The sequence below is a fragment of the Amphiprion ocellaris genome, chromosome 15 (genome assembly GCF_022539595.1).
Source record: "Amphiprion ocellaris isolate individual 3 ecotype Okinawa chromosome 15, ASM2253959v1, whole genome shotgun sequence".
NCBI classification, from domain to species: Eukaryota; Metazoa; Chordata; class Actinopteri; family Pomacentridae; genus Amphiprion; species Amphiprion ocellaris.
This window is the reverse complement of record NC_072780.1, coordinates 19,369,790-19,385,976: the sequence shown is the minus strand read 5'-3', so window position 1 is coordinate 19,385,976 and position 16,187 is coordinate 19,369,790. Positions and strand designations below refer to the sequence as shown.

Genomic DNA, 16,187 nt, shown 5'->3' with positions numbered 1-16,187 from the left:
TCTGTGTCATATCAAAGACTGCTTGAAGATAATATAAAGCCATCTGTCCAAAAGCTGGAATTGAGCCTTTCAACAGGGTAATGATCCTCCAAGGAATGGCTCGAAAAGAAGAAATGGAGGGTTATGGAATGGCCAAGTCAAAGTACAGATTTAAATCCCATTAAAATGCTGTGAGAGGGTTCAAAGCGACAAGTACATGTAAGAAAGCCCTCAAACATCTTGCAAATGCAGTAATTTTGTCATCAAAGAATTCCTACAAGAAACTGGTGGACTATTACGCAAAATACAGACAAGAAGTTTTTGTGACTAAAGGAGGGAATACTAGCTTCTGATGCCTAAGGTGTTCTTACTTTTTCCACAGAAGAATATTGCATCTATTGATATGTTTGTTGAATAAATGCAAATTTACCTTGTGGTGCTGTTCTGTGTGATGTTTTTTCTCATGAGTGCTCTTCATGATTGCATTATTGCTGAACATCTGCATGCATCATATTGCAGCAGTCATGCAACTGAGCACATGCAGCATCTCGTGTTTTACTAATATAATTCAGCAGTATATTACATTTCTGTAATTATTCAATTAAAGGAAAATGACTTAAGCAATCACACTGTCAAGAACAAACTAAGTTCACATGCAACTCTGTAATTTCATAACGCACATTGCAGGTGATTCACAAGGTTTATTGCCCATATCAGGCTTCTGTATTTGTCTTTTCCAACCTATGTAATTCTACTGTCACTGTGCTATCACACTGTATTTGTTTTCCACCCTCCAGGGGTACCGCATTTAGAATCAGAGACACTACTCGTGTATCAACAACACTAGCGGACCACACACTGTGCACAACCCGCCGACGCTGATTTCATGCTTCTGTTCCGTGGCAATAACTCATACAGGAGACCACACACTCCCACTCTTTCTACAGATGGAATAAAGTGGCTGTGATAAGACCATGTGGGAGTGTATTACAGTGCACAGTTACAGAGGGAAGGTGATTGCCAGGGTCCAACAGAGGAGAATTAGCAGCAGGTGGTAGCGATGGAGTAGTACTGGTCATCTGTACTGTACTGTACATACTCACAAATTACATAAAATACCCTGGAGCGTAATGCAGAGGTTCTGTAAGAGAATCACATGTCAGACAGGAAAGTGTGTCGAATGTGTGACTCCAGGAGATGAAATGCAAATCCTTTTTGTGCCTGAGCTGCAAGCAGGAACACCCAGCAGTTTGGCAGCTGGGTACTGTGTCATGCTGACTCACAGCCTGGGGCGGCCGTAGTGGATCAAAATGCAACTAGCAGCCAAAGGATGACGTGAGGTAAATGTCAGATCTTATGTTGCAGAGCCCACTTTATTTCCAGAATGCTGGGAAATGTGAATTAGATTCAAGTTATCAAGTTAATAGGGCTTTAGGTAAAACCATGACGGATCACACTGAAAAACCTTACAATGTACATGATAAAAGAGAAAGAAAAACCCCGAACCCTTGACCCCTAGAGACTCCGACAACTTGGCAGTTCCTAAATCCTCCCAATGCTGGCTAATCTGAAGAACCAAAGAGGTGAAGGTGAGGTAGGCCATGCAAAGCCCTGGACTGTACTGGGATGACACCTCCAAGCATCCCACTTAAAGTGACCATGCCCATAATTGTGCATAATTTTAAGCCTTTTAAGCCTATAAATGGATGAGTTCCATAAAAATTCACCCCCTATTTAATTATATGAACTCGGAAATTAGTTACAGAGACTTCTGGGATGATCAGCATTGGTTTCTCTGTCTGTCTGTCTGTCTGACTGTTAGCAACATTAGTCAAAAACAGACTGACAGATTTGGATGAAATTTTCAGGGAAGGTCAGAAATTACACAAAGACCAACTGATTAGATTTTAGCAGTGATGCGGCTTATAGTCTGGATCCACAGATTTGTTAAATGTTTCTGTATCGTTGCGAGACAGTGGCACAGCGTCACTGTAACTATGACAAGAAGTGAACACTACGTCAGCTGCCTGCTGATGATCGCATAATTCCAATCTTGCTACAAATCGACCGTTGCGGACTTATCAGGACTTACCTATTGGAAATCATACAAGGAACAATTGATTAAATTGTGGGGGTGTTTCCGAGTCCCATCAATTCCAGCCGCCTGCTACATATTTAGGCCATGTGATTCGGCATCCGTACATAACATCCACATGCATAACATTCGCCTGTGCTCAGCAAGTTGCCGTGATTTCTGATCATCAATAACTAATAAACAAATGCTACATTTCTAAAAAAGATGCTGCATTTCTGACAACGCCATATGGGGGAACAAACAACCTTGGCGGAGTACTGCGCTCTCTGAGTGCTTTTCTCGTTTCTGCTGTAAAGTTTGACATTTTAATGTGGAGGTCAACGTCGACTGACTCACTTTTGGAGTGAGTTTCAGGTGGACATTTGAGGAACTGCAGTTTTTGGCACCTCAACACCTGCTTCATTTCTCAGGTCCAGAGGTTGTGCTTCGTGGTGGCCCAGCACCCTACTAAGACACTGTGTTGCTTTTTCCTGTAATTTGTCACCATTCTATACTTAAAGAAGAGATTTATTCCACATATTCTACTTTCTCTTTGTAAATCTAGTGAAAAAAAAACTAAAGCAACAATGCATTAGTCTTCCCCGTAAACTTCTCACCATCCCATCCAAGTCCATTTACTGCTACTTAATTCTCAAAGTAAAAGAATAGTTTAACACTTTGGTATTCACTTTGATGGCAAAATCGATACTACTCTCATATCTGTCCATTAAAGTATGAAGCAAGACCCCAAATGCAAATAACATAAAGACTGGAGGCAGTAGTAAATAGCCTGACTCTCTCCTAAGTTATCAAATATCTACCAGTATGGTGGGCCTGAGAGCTCAACGCAATGCAACCTCAAACAACACAACCTATTAAGGAACATCCCCAAAAAGCAAAAGATAGAACAAATGCAGGAGTTTCTTAGCAGATGCCTCATTGTCTTAGGGCAAAGAAAGCATTTTACAACACAGATGAAATGCAAGATGACTGACTGTATTTAGCTAAGAAGTGACATCAATGTTTCAATTGTGGATTTTCAAGCAAACTACGGCCAGGAACACCGTCTGCCATGAGCCTTATTGTCATTTGGACGTTGCCAGACAACCAGCAGATGATAGAAGTTTCAATTTACTTATAGTCATGATTCTGATGAGTCCAACACGGCAAGAAAAATGGGCAATCAGATGACAGGCTGCATAAAAAGCTTACAGGTCAACTATCTAAATATCTGCTTCCTTATAAGTTTGGCTAACCTGGATGTCTGTCATGCAACTTGTTTCTCTTGCGCTATCTAATATCTTTGAGCAATACTTCAGTACTTCAGGTTTTCAACATTGCAGCAGTCAACTTGGTGAATAAACTGTTGTTATCACCGATAAAAATGATTGCCCAACAGTAAAACAAGGCTTAAATAAGTTGTAAATTGTAATTCCTCTCCAAGGTGAAGCCTTAAAATGTAGACCTATGCATACCAGAATATTTATGACTCTTTTGAGGACTACTGAGTTTCATCTCATCTCAAATGTAATAAACAAGAATTGTCCATTAAGCTTCATTGCTCATATATTAAACAACACAGGGCATGAATTTAAATGTCTTGCAGAGTGTACTTATGTCAATATTTGATAGAGTATGATGTCTAAGTTCAAAATGCACCTTTGATGCAACCTTGTAACACACTTTTTTAGAATGTAGCACAGCATGCATGTTATAAAATCTCATCAATATTTCAAAGAAATAAATGCATTAATAGTTTTGTATAATTAATAAGAACACCCCATTGCATGAAAAATCATGCGAGTCATCCTGTAAAACTGGCAAATCCAGGCTGTAAATAAAATAATTTTTGAACTGCAGTTTATTGAAGCAAATTTTTCTCTTCCTAGATTGCTGTGTCTATCATATATCACATATATACTGGCATTCAGTGTGGGTACCTAACACCAGGGTGTTAAAGAGCAGGAGCTCACTGTCCACATTTGTGACAGCTGGCGTAGCAGGTACATTGGACAATAAAATGTTTTTTATGTGGATATTTTTGGTAAACAGCAGGACATTTGAGAGTCTTACTTATATAGATGAGTAAAAGGACAATAAAGGTCACGCTTGTGAAATTTCACATACATTTATCACTGGATTTAAAAAGTATTTCTCCATTTACAGTCTTCTCCCCTGCCACACTCTATCACGTTCCTCCTCAGAGTTCAGCCACCATGGCTTCTTTCTGCAAGATGCCTAAGAAAGAGGCCACCTGGACCCCCCTGACTACAAAGAGGCAGCACGGTTCATCAAACAACAGCTCACCAGCACCACTCTGCACTCACACTGGTCCACTTGAGGCTGGATGAGCCCACTGTGCTTCATCTGTGCTGGAGTGGAATAGCCAGCCACTTGAATCCTTTAAGAAGCTCCGAGGGTGAGCCTCCCATCCTGCTGGCCTACAAGCATTTTAACAAATTTCTTTCTATGGCAGAGGAGAAGTAGGAGCAACAACACTGGAGGTGCGCAGAAAGAACAGCGCAGAGCAGTGAAGCTAAATAGCCTGCAAACAGAATCTGTTCTGTTTATTTCAGTTTACCAACATGTGCTCACTGCTTCTTCAGGACACTGCTTACCTAAACCGCAGACTTGTTGCAGTTTCTGAGGTAGACAGTTCTGTAAGACAGCTGGCAAGCACTGAGCCAGGAATTAGAGCGACTTGAGGGGAGTACAGCAAGACTTACAAACACACGTATTGCCTAGAGGTGAAGAGTTAAACACTGAAGCTCTAAGGGCGCTTTCTCCAGGCGAGATGTGCAGCTTATCTTGACTGATATGGATGAAAATTTTCAGAAGTCGATTAAACCTCTCAGCACAGTTGTACAGCCACAGTATCTGACTTGAATCTGGAGAAAGAAAGCATAAAGTACGTAACTACACATTTTTAATTTGTGAAACTTTGCCTCTTTATCTCTTCCAGACACCTATATCTTAGGTCACTCTTATACATACAAGTACTCACTGCACTTGCACTTCATTGCACATTTGCTTTTCATGCATCATCGCGTGGTACTGTATGTGTTACGCAGTAAAGACAGCATTGGATCTTGATTTGCACATCTTAAAACCGAAAGAAATCACACCTCTTTCACCTTCCTTCTGACTAGACTCCCCTAAAGGAGCATTAAAAAGCTGCAGCTCGAGCGCTGACCAGAACAAAAGGATCAGAACACATCAGTCCAGTTCTAAAGTCCTTACACTGGCTCCCAGTCAGCCATAGAATAGAGTTTAAAGTTCTGCTAATGGTCTATAAGTCACTGAACTGTTAAAGTCCAGAATACATTAATGACATGTTCACGGAATAAAAAGCTAGTATAGGGCTCTGAAATCTACGGATTCAAGTCAGACAGTAGAGCCCAGAGTTCAAACCAAACATGGTGAAGCAGCATTTAGCTGTTATGCTCCACACAAATGGAACAAGCTACCAAAGGAAATGAGGTCAGCACCAAACCTTCATATTTTCAAATCCAAGTTTAAAACATTCCTTTTTTCATGTGCTCATGGGGGAGATCTTTCAAATTAAAAATGTCATGCCTTGCCTCTAAATGTGGTGCTAATCTCTCTTTGAGCAGGGAAAACAGATGTTTGCAATGAACAGGTATTATTTAATGGTCAGCTTTGTTTTCTCTTCCTAATAAGCTGAGCGAAGTCACCAAACCGTTTTCTGTTTTTTTGTTTTTTTTTCTTTTTTTTTTCTAGATTGCAGTAATTAACATGCTAAATATATAAAAACAACTTGACAACAAATGACCTATTCAGAAAAGTAAAGTTCAGGATTTAAACAAGACACATGAAACTAAACCATTAAGTGTACCTTAAATGCTAACATCAGTCTGCATACAGTTTCAGCGCTAACATGCTGAAGAGAAACCATTAATATCAGTTTATCTGGTTTTCCAGAGTAGATTGTCTAATTGGGTAAAATGTGCTCATTGGTGTGTCTCCTGCATCTGGAAATGACAGTTTTATGCAGGTATTTGGTCATGAATTAAAGGCCTCATAATGAAAAGTGAAAAGATCACTAAAGTGATTATAATTTGTCCATAGAGGAATATGAATGTCCAAATTTAATGACAATCCACTCAGTGCTTGTTGAGGAGGAAAAGTCCAGAGAAGATTGAAGTTGTTTGAATTTTTCATCTGAGAAACATTAATGTTTTCGCAAATTTTTCAGTCAGTTCATCTAGTAGATGTTAAGTTATCTCGGAATCTACTGGATGTAGTGAAAACTTGGTGGTACCACAGAAAAAAATTAGAGAATCATGAGTACATCATGTGTCCACTGTGTGGTACAGTGTACCACACAGTGGACACGCTTTTGTGAAGAAATTTCACTAAATGACAAAAAAAGCTCATATAGGATCAGTTTTAAGTTACATTTTCACGCACTTACTTTTGGTTTTCACTCACTGTTTGGTCAGGCTCCACAAAATATTACTTTTGGTCGACACTTCTACAACATGTTACAGCTTGGGTAAGACTGGGCTCCTAAACTATATGATTAGGTTCAGGAAAAAATCATGGTATGAGTTAAAAATTACACAACTCTTTCACAACATGTTTGAAGTGTCTCCTCCATGATACTCAGGTGATGATTCCCGCCTCATCTAATATATGAATGGTGGCTGAAAAGGAACAACAAAGATACGTTGACTTGCATTTGTGATACATCATAAACACGTCAATTGTAAGAAAATGCATTTCATTTAAAATGTAATTACACCACCAAGGAACGCCTTTGTCCTTCTGTCTGTTTGTCTGTGCGCAGCATTACATAAAAACGGACTAATAGATTTGGATGAAATTTTCAGGAAAGGTCAGAAATGACACAAGGACCACCTGATTAGATTTTGGCAGTGATGCGGCTTATAGTCTGGATCCACGGATTTGTTAAAGATTTCTGTATCATTGTGAGATAGTGGCACGGCATCACTGTTGCTATGACTACAAGTGAACTCTACATCAGCCACCTGCTGAGGATCACATGATTGCGATCCTACTACAAATCCACCGCTGTGGACTTATCGGGACTTATCCATCGGAAATGAAACAACGACTGAGCAGCCTTGGCGCAGTACTGCTCTGAGTGCTTTTCTTGTTGAGAATGTAATTTAGCTATGTAGGAACTGAACGCTTGGGCAGTCGAGGTCAAGATATCGTGATTTTCAGTCTCTCCTGCAGGTCAAGCTGCTATATTCAAGTACTGACGACTTATAAATTTGTTGCCTCTGAGCCTCAGCCAAGAAAATAAGTGTGATGACAACATCAGGGTTGTTTTCACAGAATTATTCTTCTTCAGAGCCATAGATAAAATTCAGCCGTGTTCACAGCCTAAATACTACTTCTGAGTACTACTTCCACTACTTCTTGAAAAACAGGATGGGTGCCCCTTTAAGACGAGGACAGCTGGATGTATGAGTCTTTCATGTCTGTCTTGTGGACTAATAATATCTCATGTCATTTGTTTTCTTTTTTCCAGGATAATGCTACAGGGCCTCTGTGTGCTGCACAGAGGGACCTTGCGTGCACAGTTTACCCTCTGAGTAGTGAAAACAGACCAGTCGGCTCCACAGCCAGTGACTCCCACAGAGAGCATCAGCACCACAGGAACACATTCCCATCGATCTGTGTGGAGACCTCCATCAAGCTCCCGGTAGGACACTCAGGCAAAGTGAAAATAATCTACTTGCTACAAAGTGCAACCAGGGTGAATGCCTCAAATCATTTTTCAATAAGCAGTCAGACAGTTTATTAACAACTTCCGTGCTTTCAGAAGAAAGGCAAGTACAAATTCAGCCAACATTATAAGGAATTACAGCGAGCAGCTGCCAAAGAGAAAGGTGTTAATTTACAACACAGATTTGATCTCACAAATTGGTGGTACGGAAATAAAATCTCAAGTGAGCAAAACCACTAAGCACTCCTTTATCCATTGATAAAACTGGATACGTCCAGATAGTACAACAGTAGTGCCAAGGGGATAAGAACAGAGGAACGCTCACTTATTTAACAAATGGTCCTTCTTGTTGTTTTAATCAATGTTCATTCATTAAACTACAAAAAGAAAAAACACAGGGACCCCATTATTCACAATTCCAGATGCAAATATTGGAGCCTTTTTAAGCAGGGTGTTATGGATCTTCTCATTTAACTCTCAGCAAGAAAGTGAATAAACACATTCCCAAACTTCTGGATTTACTCATTTCATTTTCAGACTTTATATCCTAACTTCATATATTTTAAATGGTCTGTATCCATGTTTATATGGTGTTTACAAAAAGTAAATCTCACTCATGAGTGAACAGCCCTTTTCAAGTCCAGCCACACATTTGCTGACTCCTCCATCCTGAACATCCTGAAACATTCACGTTGCTGTCTTTAAACCATTTCTGTGTAACTCTGGCTGTATGCTTTGTACCGTTGCGTTGCTGGAAAACAAATCTTCTCCAAAGTCCCAGCTTTCCTGCAGACTGCTCAGGTTTTCCTCCATTATTTCTCTATACTTTGCTTCATTCCTTCGACCCTCTACCTGTACAAGCCTTCCAGTGCCTGATGTCAAGAAGCTTGATGATGATACCACCACCACCATGCTTCAGGTGGAGGTGGTGTGTTCAAATCTAATCATGTCTTTTTGTGTGGTGTTATGGATGACAACAGTCTGTGGATTTGCACGTTTTTCATACTCTTTAACTTGTTTGATTTAGCAGGTATAAAGTCCATCAAGTCCATTAAGCATTTATTAATTAGAACTATAGAGTACAGTTAAGGTCCTGATAGGAAACTCTTGCTACATGGCAGGATTATTGGTAATACCTCCCTGGGCAGATATTTGAGGTTAAGAAGACCTGGTTTCAATCTGAATAAGTGGACGGTGAACCATAACTGTATTTTCGGCGCTTCCTTAGATGTAAAAAAAAAAAAAATGCCTGGATAGAATCACTTGTCAAACGTGATTATTTTTGGGATGGGTTTGCCCCCAAAATATTGTTTTTTTCCCCACAGGTTGTGCTTCCCCTCTTTTTCCGGACACAGCACTTAAGTCAGTGCAACATTATAATTAGCTGAATGTTTCTCGGTTTGGCTGGAATAAAGCTGATTATTGGCTTTTAGGGCGGAGGGGTGGAATATATCATACAACCACCTTGTGTGGTGCTACAGAATTTGCCCACAAGTTACTATTTGGATTCTTTAAGAAGCGAGTTTCTGCCTTATACCATCTCTGGTACAGCAGAGACTGAGTGATCATAAACCAAAGTACTGGAAAAAAATAAAACTTCTGGGCTGATGGTAGTTCCAACAGTTATTATAATACATCCTGAGAGGAACATAAGTGTCTGTCCCCAGAATGAACCGCAATCCATCCAATAATTGTTTTCACTCAAAACCGCAAATGTCATCCTGGCGACGCTGAAGGAAATGTCAGGGAATCAAAATCAGCAGCAATCATCTGTCTGTGCAAAATTTTGTGCCAATCCATCTAGTAGTTGTTGAGATATTTCAGCCTGATCTTTCAAAACCAGCTGCAAGAAAGCACTCGAAGCAGTGTTTCTGTAATGCTGGTGGACCACATGGTTTGGCACAAACACTCAGAGACATCGCTTGACAACGATTAGTTGTGAGACTGTGATGATTTAGAACAAATTACTGTGTAGCTTAGAAAGAAGGCAAACTGTCTTTACATTTTATTGCCTTTTAAATGACACTTGATGAACACTAAAAGACCTGTGAAAATGTCCTCCTTGGCTTTCACAAATTGCTCCTTTAATCAGAGCAGCTTTAATCGGACCATAAAAACGATGACATAAGCCATTAATCATTATATATACACCTGTTGTGCAGCTCTCTGTCTTGCATTGCAAATGAAAAAATCACCTGAATTTAAAATACACTCAATCATTTCACTGACTGATGCTTGAGAAAAGAAGTCATGAAATCCAGTGTCCTTGACGTGTCAGAGATTTACATATTCCATGCAAAGTGATGAGAGATACCTGTGGTATTATCACCCATATGGCATCAAGAAAATTCAGATGAGTAATCACAACTGATTTCTTCTTCGACGTCCCTTAGTTACGCCCCTAGTTATGCTGCTATGGGCTTAGGCTGCTGGTGGACCTCTCTCGATGCACTGAGCCCTTCTCTAATTACTCCACCAAGGAAAGCAGCGGAGTTATGTGATCATTGGCGTACATTTGTCTGTTTGTCTGTGCGCAACATTACTCAAAAATGATTGATGAAACGGATTTGGATGAAATTTTCAGGGAAGGTCAGAAATGACACAAGGGCCATCTTATTTTTGGCAGTAATGCGGCTTATAGTCTGGATCCAGATTTGTTAAATATTTCTGTATCATTGCGAGATAGCGGCACGGCGTCACTGTCACTATCACTACAAGTGAACAATACATCAGCTGCCTGCTGACGATCACGATTGCAATCCTACTACAAATCAATCATTGCGGACATAACAGGACTTATTCGTCGAAAATGATACGACTGAGCAGCATTGGCGGAGTACTGTGCTCTCTGAGTGCTTTTCTTGTTACCTATGTATTTACTGTATATATCATTATTGCATTTCATTCACTCGGTTTCCCCCTGTGTCCTTCTCCGAGTGTCCCTGGTCTCAGAGCTGGATGCTTCAGATCTGTGGTTGCTGTCCCACCAGCTGGCTTAGTCTCCATCATGTCCACTGTGGGATGCTGGTTCTGTCTTTAATCCAGGCCATTCCTTCTAGCTGTCCATTTCCACCAATCTACTCTGCATCACCCTTACTATACTTGACTTGCTCATCTACACACTGTTTGCACCCTACTACCAGGTATATATGTAGTATATTTAATGCCAGAGCCTGACACCATAACACTTACGAATCAGTCTCAATGTTAGCTGGTAGTTTGTATTATCTTTCTTTTCATGCATGTATCCCAATGCGTGTTATATGTTTCCTTGTGTCCCGTCCCCCCACCCTCTTCTGTCCCTCTCAACCCGGCCGGTCAGCAGCAGATGGGTCCCCCTGATATGAGCTGGGTTCCGCTCAAGGTTTCTCCATGTTAAAAGGGGGTTTTTCTTGCCACTGTTGCCTTAGGGCTTGCTCCGGAGGTTCAGGCATATGGGTTCTGTAAAGCGTCTTGAGACAATTTGAAATGTAATTGGCGCTATATAAATAAAATCAAATTGAATTGAATTGAATTGAAGTAAGCGGCAGATTTATTGACCCTTCTCGTGGTTGTGGTTTTCATGCTTGAATGGGAGCATGAAAAAATGACACCGAAACAGCAGGAGGGAATGAAGGAAGATGCTGCCTGCCAGCAAAGGCAAAAGTGAAAATTGCTCAAAACTGTGGTGATAATGTACATCCAGCTCTCCAATCAATAACTGTCAAGACGCAGTATAAATGGACAATCTGTGCGCTCTGGAGCCGCCCTCCAGCCCGCCTCACTTATGTTCACGCACATAAACACACAGCAATCACTGTCCACATGCTTCACATTTCCAGTACTCCACCTAACAATCCCCGTCAAGATTACAGTGGATGAGCAGCAGCAAAGTGCAGCTTTTAGCAGCCTATGGCCTGCGTGGAGTATCAGTCAAATCACAGAGCACATCTATTGTATGCAAAGGGACCCTTGGAAACACTTCACTACACTAAACCCTATAGACACCATATTTTTCAAGCTGCAGACTGCATTTAAATTACATGTGAAATGCTTTGCTGTGTCGCCGGACAGGGATGGAGGCAAAATATGCATCTATTTAATGCATGGAATACATGAATAAAAGCCTAATGAAACACAATATATAACACCTGAGAGTTTTGAGGGGGGAAAAAGAAGCAACTAATAATGATTTGTAATGACAGTCACCGTTGACTCACCTGTTTGTCTGCTATTACATCATTTAAAAATATTACTAAAAGCCATACAGTAAAATGACTACTTTGGAACAGGTTAATTCATAATGTGTTTTCTGTGAGTGGACTCTTGCCACATCAACTGGATTCAGTGTGTGATTGCAGGTTAAGAAAGCCCTGCATAAAGCCCTGGGCTGGAAGTGACAGTTGCTGTGCAGCGTAATGGAAACTGTGACTGGCACAATAGCCCCAACAAAGACACTGCATCTGACTCATCTTCACACAGCGCTTTCATTAGAAGGGACGGGTGATGAATTTATCTGGGAGGACACTACTCACTTTTGGAACACTACAGAATAAGAGCAGTTAACTCTGTTTTTATGAAACATGCTCTGTTTCCGTGTGAAGTCACCAGGACATTTCGAATATTTATGCAATTCTTGTGTTACTGTGGGCAACAACATTGACGGAGTATGAAAACTGTGTTTCATGTCCAGTGGTCGAAGGTAATGCTTTACCATGTAGAACTTAAAAGCTGCAGCAATCACTTTTTTTTGTTAAAAATTACTAAAACGACTTTATTTATTGTAAAAGGCTTCACTCTAGTGACAAATCAAATTGTAATTATCGCCCCACTCTGCAGTGTGCAGGTTTTTTGTGCATTTTTAACTAATTGCTTTGGTTTCCTGTCCCACTCACTCTGTTTCTATCAGCCTGTTTCAAGCTGGCAGGTGTTTTTAAAGGGAACGGTTCTGGTAAACACATTACTTGGCTAGGAGCAAACAAAGCAATAGATGAAAGACTGACAATGAAGAAGCTTTTCAGAAGCTAAACTGACAAATACTTTGTTGAGCTGGTGGAAACCAAACCAGAGCTAAGTGAGAGTGGATATTCCCCATTTATCAGAATATAGACCAAAAAAATGAAAGAAAATAAAACAGAAGTCAGCAATGAACTCGAGTAGATTATTTACAACAGGGTGTTCCTAAAGTCTGGACACATAGGCAACAAGAAAAGCACTTAGAGAGCACAGTACTCCATCAAAGCTACTCAGGCGTATCATCTCCGTGAATTTGCAGTAGGATCGCAATCACGTGATCTTCAGCTGACGTAGTGTTCACTTGTAGTCATAGTTACAGTGATGTCGTGCCACTATCTCGCAATGACACACAAATCTGTGAATCCAGACTATAAGCTGCATCACTGCCAAAATCTAATCATTTGGTCCTTGTGTCATTTCTGACCTTCCCTGAAAATTTCATCCAAATCTATTAGTCCATTTTTGAGTAATGTTTCACAGACAGACAAACAGACAGACAAACATACGATGATGGTCACATAACTCCGCCACATTCCTTGGTGGAGTAATTAGGGAAGATCTCAGTGCGTCGAGAGAAGTCCCCCAACAGCCTAGGCCTATAGCAGCGTAACTAGAGGCGTTTTGATTTATGTTGCTAACAGATCAACAGACAGACAAACATACGCCGATCATCACATAACTGCACCGCATTCCTTGGCAGAGTAAAAATGTACATTTTCAAGAAAAGAAATTTTGAACAACATTTTAGTCAATATAATTTTTTAAATGTATTTAATATAGATATATATTTGATTAAAAATATCTATATTAAATGTCATACCCATATTTAATCTGTGGAGGAAAAAATTATAGTTAATGAGATTTCCTGTGTCCAGACTTTAGGGATACACTGTATAAGGCAATGATTGTTAGTGTTGTTGGGGTTTTTTTGTATCATAACTTTTCTGAAATGTTATACTTACATATGCAATGTGCTCTTATCTCATTAGATATGTGTTAATTTCTGTAAATGACACACAGACAAAGTGTAGTAAATAATAATATATTTTTTTAAAATGTAGATTTGGATGTTTTCTTTTCACCTGTCTGAAAAAAGACACATTATGAAAGCTAAACACTACCAGTGAGCACAATCATAAGACACAGAACCACAAAGCTTATTTTAGTTGTTTCTCACATTGCTCAGTGCTAAATGTCCTTATCAGGATATTCCTAATACAAAATATGACAAAGTGAAACAGGTCACTGCTGTGGCGTCTTTGCACTGCCCTTCTCGGCGCTTCATTGTTAGCTCATGCAAACACTAGCAACACACAAACACTGTGGTGCTAATATGTTCCTCCAACTGCATCATTATTTTCCATTAAATCTGACTGTCAGGTTTAACATTCGATCAGAGAGGTGAAGGTTCTAACTGCAACAAAACATCATGGAAAATTCATTTTTAATTAAAAGAACAGATTTTCCATTTAGTTATTGTTAGCAGCAAATATATTCTTGATTACAAAAGCAATTGTGTTTTCTGGATGCTGTTTAATACAGCCTTAAACTGCTGCTCAACCTGATTAAACTTTATTAGTCTGGGTTGCAGAAATAATTTTTAAATGATGTTGTGGTGCTTCATAAAGGAAGCATTGCATTCTTACAGTGTTTCTGGCACAATCTGACTGACAGTTTAAGTGACTGTTCAAAAATATCCCTGGTGTCAGTCATCAGTCACACCCTGAACTCTACATATCTAATGTATATACACATGTTGATATTTCCAGACATTTAGCAGGATGACTTTCACCTTTTAAGCTATCTTTAGTCTCCCGGCAACACGACTCAGCCTGGTGAGAAAGGCAGGTGTATATGCACACTATGGCACGCTGTGGTTGCTTTTCTCCCTCTGAGCAGAGCTTCAGCGAGAACACCTTGCGCTCACCACATGCTGTCATCACTAAGTGTCACATTTGGTGCAATTAATCACAAGGAATAAATAGAGTCAACTGGCAGGTCAGCGTGGATGGAGGGGAGGCTGCTCACAGCCAAGACGGAGCCGCTCAAGACAGCTGCTCTGACATGTGCTAACATTATCACAGCTGGGCTCCGGTGTCGGACCTCTGGCTAATTTTTCCTCGTGGCCGCGCAGTTTATGGAGATATGATGATAATGAGGGCGAGCCTCTGATCACTGACTCCCACCAGAACTTGAGACCAGTGTTGCTTTGTTTGGCCTGTTATCAGTGAGGCACAGTGAGGTGAGGCCTCCAGCTGGACATGAAAGTCTCTCTAATCCTCCATGAGGGTGCAGCCTCAGATCCTCAATTTAAAGTGCAGTTTTCATACTGCAGCTACTACTGGCATTACCATAACTGCCACTCCAGCTGCTGTTACTGCTGCTGCTAGCACATTACATCTATTACTGTATGTTTTTCATTTTCCTGTAATAAAGCTGATCATCTGTGTTTTAATTTTGCCTTTATTTTGTTCGTTTTTTTTTTTTTTTTTTTTTTTTTTTTTGAAAAATGGTTTGAAATTGTTTTCCCAAAACCAAACTGACAAAACCAGATTTTTTTTTTTTTTTGAAGGGGGGACACTGTTAATAGTACTACTGTAATTACTATTAATACTACTAATTCAAATGTGAAAATTCCTGATTCAAAAAGGACCAGTCTCACTAAATGAATTCACAGCAACTTTACAAGACGTTAACTTGGACGTACATATTATGAAGGCCTCACACAGGTGCTGATTCATTATTGTCACTGATGACTTATGTCATGTATTTTTGCAGTTTTATGATACTTTAATACTCTCTTAATCCTCATGTAACCCTTTTTTCTGTGCTTCACGTCTGTGTATCTGTAAGCTGTTCATTCATGCTGCTGTCTGTCTGCCAGGAAACACTGAATTATTGCAGGTTCATTGAGATGAAGAGATTCTTTGTTTCAAGGAGGCATCTCTGGATTTAAAAACAAGGTTAACTGAAATAAAACATACAGCTGCATCTCCTGTTACAAATACTGCTATTATTACTGTTACAACTACTGTTAAAACTGCAAATATTGTAAATACTGCTGCTATTATGATAGTGCTGCTTTCGTCAACGAAAATTATGACGAAATGTCGTCGTCAACGAACCTTTATCACTTGACGAAAACGATACGAAACGTAAATGGTGGTTATGTGACGATAACTATAATAAAATATATAATACAATATTGTTGACGAATAAAAACGAGACGAAATTCGGTTTACAAAATAATAACTCTGCTGAAATGTCTCTTCATTTTCGTTGACCAAAACGAGACGAGACGAAATAACATTTAAATGTTTAGTCGCGTTTATTATTTTGCATTTTTTCTGTTCCCCAGGCTGTGACGTCGCACTGCGCTGACGCAGGCGACGTCACTTCCTCAATCTCCACTTGCGGCAT

The 16,187-nt window shown here is 39.9% G+C and overlaps 1 protein-coding gene across 1 annotated transcript in view; it reads right to left on the bottom strand.

Moving 5' to 3' along the window:
• The window catches only part of kcnk9 (potassium channel, subfamily K, member 9), a 47,073-nt gene that overhangs the window by 24,129 nt on the left and 6,757 nt on the right, over window positions 1-16,187 (bottom strand). The gene's annotated exons all lie outside the window — the stretch shown is intronic.